Source organism: Acromyrmex echinatior, chromosome 14 (assembly GCF_024713525.1).
Source record: "Acromyrmex echinatior isolate Ae372 chromosome 14, ASM2471352v2, whole genome shotgun sequence".
NCBI classification, from domain to species: domain Eukaryota; kingdom Metazoa; phylum Arthropoda; class Insecta; order Hymenoptera; family Formicidae; genus Acromyrmex; species Acromyrmex echinatior.
Window position 1 is genome coordinate 4,914,623 of NC_141865.1, and position 6,146 is coordinate 4,920,768.

The 6,146-nt window shown below is 29.5% G+C and overlaps 1 protein-coding gene across 15 annotated transcripts in view; it reads right to left on the reverse strand.

The window, feature by feature from the left end:
* Nucleotides 1–6,146, reverse strand: part of nrm (neuromusculin) — a 174,274-nt gene that overhangs the window by 93,004 nt on the left and 75,124 nt on the right. The gene's annotated exons all lie outside the window — the stretch shown is intronic.

Genomic DNA, 6,146 nt, shown 5'->3' on the forward strand with positions numbered 1-6,146 from the left:
TGAAAGTTCCAAGGAAAATAGCGTCGTCGAAGACGATATTTCAGAATATCGAAGGTTATTTCTTAGGAAATTCATTGCTTCGATTTCGAGACGTAGCATCTCCGAGAAATATCGCTTTTATATAGTAAATCTGACATTGCTTCTCTCGTGACTGTATAACGGTTCATAAATCACAACGTACGATTCAAATTATTTTCTTCGTGTTTCGTGGTCGATCTTTTCATCCACTATTTTTCTTTTTTATTTCCGCCTGTTGCTTTTAATTTAAATGCACGCATACGTAACACTTTTTTGAGGTAAATAAGAATTATCATATAAAAGTTGAGGTTTATAACTTATTATTTTTTAACTTACAAAATTGCACTTAATTTATATACTAAGATTACATTAAATTACGTTAATTTTATTGTAACGTCGCGATAACAATATACGTTTACAAATTATACACGGATTCAAATATTAATCAAATGATCTTGATATATCTGAAATATATCTGAACATACTGAAATTATGTAAGTAATTATATATGTATGATTATCGGTACGATTATCTGTGCAATTTTTTACAATATAAAAACATTAAAGCTGATATTGTTAGTCCATTCTGAAATTTAAAAACAATTGAAAAATTTTTTTTGCTTAAATTGATAATTTAGGGTCTTAGTTTAGGGTCAATTTTGAGGTCTCCAAGGTGGACTAACCCTTTAAATATTAATACATTATTTCTGATTTCGTAACAATATTATTATCATTATGAAACTTATCATGTATTAAATCTATTGATTAAACTCTCGAAAGAAAAACCAATATTAAATTTATTATACAAGAAATTGCAAATTTAAAATTGTGTCTTTTAAAAAATTAAATCAATCATTTTAAATATATGGGACACACAATTATGGATTGCATAAAGTAGATTTCAAATTATAAAGCGGTTTGGTATATAAGATTATAATTGAAATAACGCTTTAAAAGACTCAGTGGTTCTCGGCCTCTTTAGAGAATAAAGTTACTTCATCTCATGACAAAAATTGTCTTTCACAATCGCGAGAAGTAATTTCAAACTTCTCACAAAAATGAAATAAGAACATATTTTCTTATATTACTATTCAAGAAAATAATATTTTATTACATTCACGTGAGTTGTATGTACATTCTTCGTAATATGGTGCATCTCTCATTCACCTTTGATTTAAGAAGAAATATACATTATTCGACAAACAATTACTTTTCTTTAATTAGTACAATAAATTATCAATGACTTAATTCACAGCTTTTTCTTAAAAAAAACTTCATATTTGACCATGAATATCTTATTAATTATAGTCAGTATTAAAAAAATTTGTTTAAGAGCTAAAAGCCTCAGCAATATACTTGTATATAATTGTAATAGAACTTTTCCAGCACGTCTCATATATATTGTAGTTATAACATAACAAAGTATGTAAAAATAATTTTTTTTTGCTTTAACTGCAAAAAATTGTCAAAATTGTGACGTGATAGAGCAATTTGGAGGTCGAATTCGTATTCAGCAAAAGCTACAGAAGTAACCAATCACGTTCTGTTTTTTTTTTTATAGAATACTGTTATCATGTACCTTTACAGTTTTAATTAACGAGTATACAATCAAGAATGAACAAACGTTGCATCTTTTGTCACGTAGATTATATTTTGTCATATAAATAAAGAAGATACGCGAGAGCAAATCATTGGAAGTACTAATTAAAGTAATTTCAACGAGTAGAAAATTGTGCGACCTTCTATGGATTGGAAATTAAAATTGAATATGAGAACGCGGTACGCTTATTATAACATGATATATCACTCTCTCGGTGACATAATATGATACTGGACTCATAATGAGTGAAATTCATTGAGAGTAGATGATAAAGAATTGTTATATGCACCTGTGCGCCATAAAATAATTTTCAAGAAAGGAATTTTTGTTTGCGAGATACTTTATAGCTTATAACGATTCAGTAAATGCTGTAAACTATTGAAGATTAAAAAATCCTCTTTTCGCCAAAGAATGTGTTCAACAATATGCTCATTCGTAATAAAATTTATGTTTTAATAAATATTTTAATTATCCTGCGCATAAAAAATTGTATATCTTTGTAAACGTTATTTTTAATTAACTATTGTATTTTCAAGACGGTCAAAGTGAAAAAACGTATAATTAGTATTCTTAACTTTTCGTTTGCAATTATATTTTTATCTCTGTCCGCAATTCGTTTTTTCTAGAATATTATACATAGAATATTTTCAAGAAAATATAGAAATGTTCAGAAAGTTATTCTTCAACATTTCTAATTACACTATCAAACAGTATTTCAACAAGATATTTTAGGAAGAAGAGAATCGAATTCCGCCTTCTTTTATTTCGGATGAATTTGAGAGTGAAATTTCGCTTGTGCTAAAAAAGACTCAGATTGAAGACAGAGATTTAAATTTTAAGTTGCACGCAAAGTTAATTCAAAGCGTATATATTATATTTTTTTGTCGCTATTAAATTGTTCCCTTTGAAATTGGTTAATGTGAGATATTTGCGAATAAAATGCACGAAATTGCTCGGTAAAATCTTTTACTGTTCTCGCTAGCGTCCATGAGAACGAATAATGGATTGAAAGGATGGTCCTCGTGATACACGATTTATTCGCCAACGCCCGGAAAGGTGCGTCAAAGCACAAGAATACTACTTCGGAAAGATATCGCGAATCTCGCGTGGAGAAGCTACGTACGTGCTCTATCGAGTTGAAATTTTCCGTTCCAAGAAAGCATGCTCATTTCCTTTCACCATCGTGTCCTTATATCGTTCCCATGGCGCCGTGTTTTTCCGTCAGTTAATACAACAGCTAGGATACGAAAGCTCCAACAATATATCGTCCTTTTTACGGCAGCACTTGATAAGTCCAACATTGTAGATTCCGAGAAAAAGCGCACTTTTATACAAATGCAAATCGCGCTCCGCAGATGTCGGCGCGATTAACTCGGCTGCTATGAATTTCAAAAAATCGATCTCAGTGATGCAGGACGACGCAACGCAACATTTTAAAATGCTGCACGGTATAAAATAAATTATTAATGGGACAGTAAGAATTTTTAATCTCTTAATATAAATAAATATTTTGTTCACCCAGAGAAAAGTTTCTTCAATTCAAAGAAATGTTTCTTTGCTATACGGTTAAAGAAAAAAATTCTTTGATTTGTACATAATTTCTTTAAATTAAATAAATTTTTTAATTTGATTTAAAAAAATATTGTTTAAATCAAAGAAATAACGTTCAAAAATTTAAAAATTAAAATTTAAAATTTAACTGCCGTAGAAATTCTTTCTATGTATTCAAGTAATTTTTTTTAAATAAAAATAAAGCATATTTTTTATCGATTTTTTTTCCTGAATACATCACGTTAAGATATTACATCCGTAACTGCCCGAAATTTTGTTTCGCCTACATAGTTTGGCTACATAAAACTGTTAACTTTTTTCTATATTGAAAAAAAATGTATCGAATCCTAATACATATTTCTTTGAATAGTGCTAAGTAAACATTTACTTGTAATAAATAAATATTTACTCAATGAAAAAAATGATACTTATAAATCAAATTAACGGATTTCAAATAAATATATATTAATTTACGTTTAGTAAATAAACTATTCAATAATTAAAACTATTCAAACAAATATTTATTAGAATTTAGTATTTTTTCGTGTTTCTTTTCTCGCAGTGCATAATAAATACCCTCGCTCTGATTTACTATTGGATCGATAATTAAAACAAGTTGGTACATACTTGTATATAATCTGGAAATAGAAATTTATGTAACACGTCAAAATAAAATTACTATTAATAAAAAAAATTACATCTATCAATTTCAACAAATTTCTTGCAAATATTGTGGTTATCTGAATCAGTTATTAATCGTACATGAAACATGATTAATTTCCAATACGACAATGAGTGAGATGCCAATTAATCGATGCACGCTGCGGTGTGTGTAGATCAAATCACTATTCCGCAATAAATCTTTTTATCGTACCGCACAGACTTAGTCAGAATTCAAATTACTTTACATTTGATAGGTCATATTCAAATATAATTTGATTAAAATTGCATTACATTGAGTAAATATGTGCAAGAAAAACTGTTTGTTTTCGCAAGAACCTGGCAAAAAATAATTTTAATAGAATCCCTTACATAGCAAGGTGATCGAAGAAATCGAAAAAGTTGGAGAAATCGGAGTGCATCCTCGTACCTTCTATTCCCTAATTTATAGAAATTAAACTACGAAATATTTCGAAACAAGTTGCTCGAATCCTTAGTGAGCTTCTGTTTCTTCATCAGAATATACTTTAGCTCGATGAATAGATCTGTATAGTCTCAATTAACATTAATATCGACAATTACAAATTTTTTGGATTGCATTTTGATATTTTAGATTTCAATATTTAAGTAAAGGAATATTAATTAATTCTATTTCGTTATAAATATTTTATTAGTTAAAAATCTGTTTTACATATCCTATTATATACATATAATTGATAATAGTTAATTCATAAGTATCGAATCTGATAATTAAAAACAAATTCAGTCTTTTGTAGCAAGAATTCACAAAAGTATTTTTTCTAGTACTTTGTTATACTGATTATATGTCGTCGAAAGATTTATAACATACTAATAACCTTTTACCCGCTGTCATTTGCGTAGTATCTTTCTGCTTAATAGTAAAAGACGGAGTACAATCACAGTCTATGTACACAATTCCATTAATCCCGTAAGAGGAAGTAATTACTGTGGAGAAGCACAGACTAACGTCTACTTCGTGCGGTCGAGGGTAGAAGTAAACTTTGAATTACGTTACGTGTACATGACGATATAATGCCAACGTTGCGCTTATTCCTTTTTCAAATCGTGTTGCGAGACACTGCATTGTGATTTATTACAACAGTTCGATCATGTTTTGATAATTAATACCCTCCGATAATCATCGATTGCTTTATAATTATTATTACAACTTTGCATATTTGTTGTTGTGCGATTATATTGAAATAATTATAGTTATATAGTAGTTATTAAGTATAGATTTCCCTATGTTTATTACTTTAATTATATGTTATTTAATGAAAAGCTGCGCTTACAAATAAAATTTTGATTAAATTTTCTTTCGTTTTGCTGATGATATTGATTTTGATTAAGCTTTCATTTAGATATCAAATAGCGAACGTGTCATCATAATTAAATGCATTACAACGAATTTATGCATTTACTTTACTCTCAAATTATGCGGTGTTTAATCGTGGAAAGTTGATGTTGTATTATAACTTTTGATTTTTTTGTATAAAGCACGATTTATATAATAATAATAATTTGACGCAAATATTTTGTAGGAACTGAAAAATATTTGTTACCGATGGGGTCCCTTCATTTCTGATAGAAGTAGGATTATTTTTCTAAAGCAAACAGAGGTAAGTCATTTTTCCAGTGAATGCCAGAAATCGATCAACATATCGAAAAACACATGTAAAACTCAGGAATTCAAATAGTTATCAAACAAAATTTTTGTATTTTGCTTGTAAAAACTTTTCACAATAGAATTTTTTTAAATTTTTGAGAGAAAAAAATTATATCATCGCGAGATGATTAATATGATTACATTTACGTTTCTCGCTTGGTTTATAGTTTCGAAAATTATTACGTGCGCAGTTACATCAATTTAGGTTAATCTGCAGTCAGTGACTTTTTTCTAGATCACAGTATTGTGTCCCCTGTACGTATACAAAATAAAACGCGATTAATCCGAGTTAGAATTCACATCGGTCGGTGAATACGGAGCCAAGTGCAGCATGCACTCGATCTAGTACGAGAAAGCTTTCGGATCCGCCCGTCGCGGATTACACATATCTACCGTGCGTGTCGGACACGCGTTTCGTTAGACTCAACGTTATACGTTATATGGTATTTTATTTCGTCGACGTCAGCGTTTTGCGATGTTATTGCGAATGAACCTCTGCGAGAGCTTTATAGAACGATATTCGGCGTCGTAGCAAAATATTAGTGCTCGCGCGGGATGGCATTGCATACTGCTGGGTCAATGCACTTTTGGCACAACCTCGTACGGTCCTCTCCCTATAGAAGATCGTTAT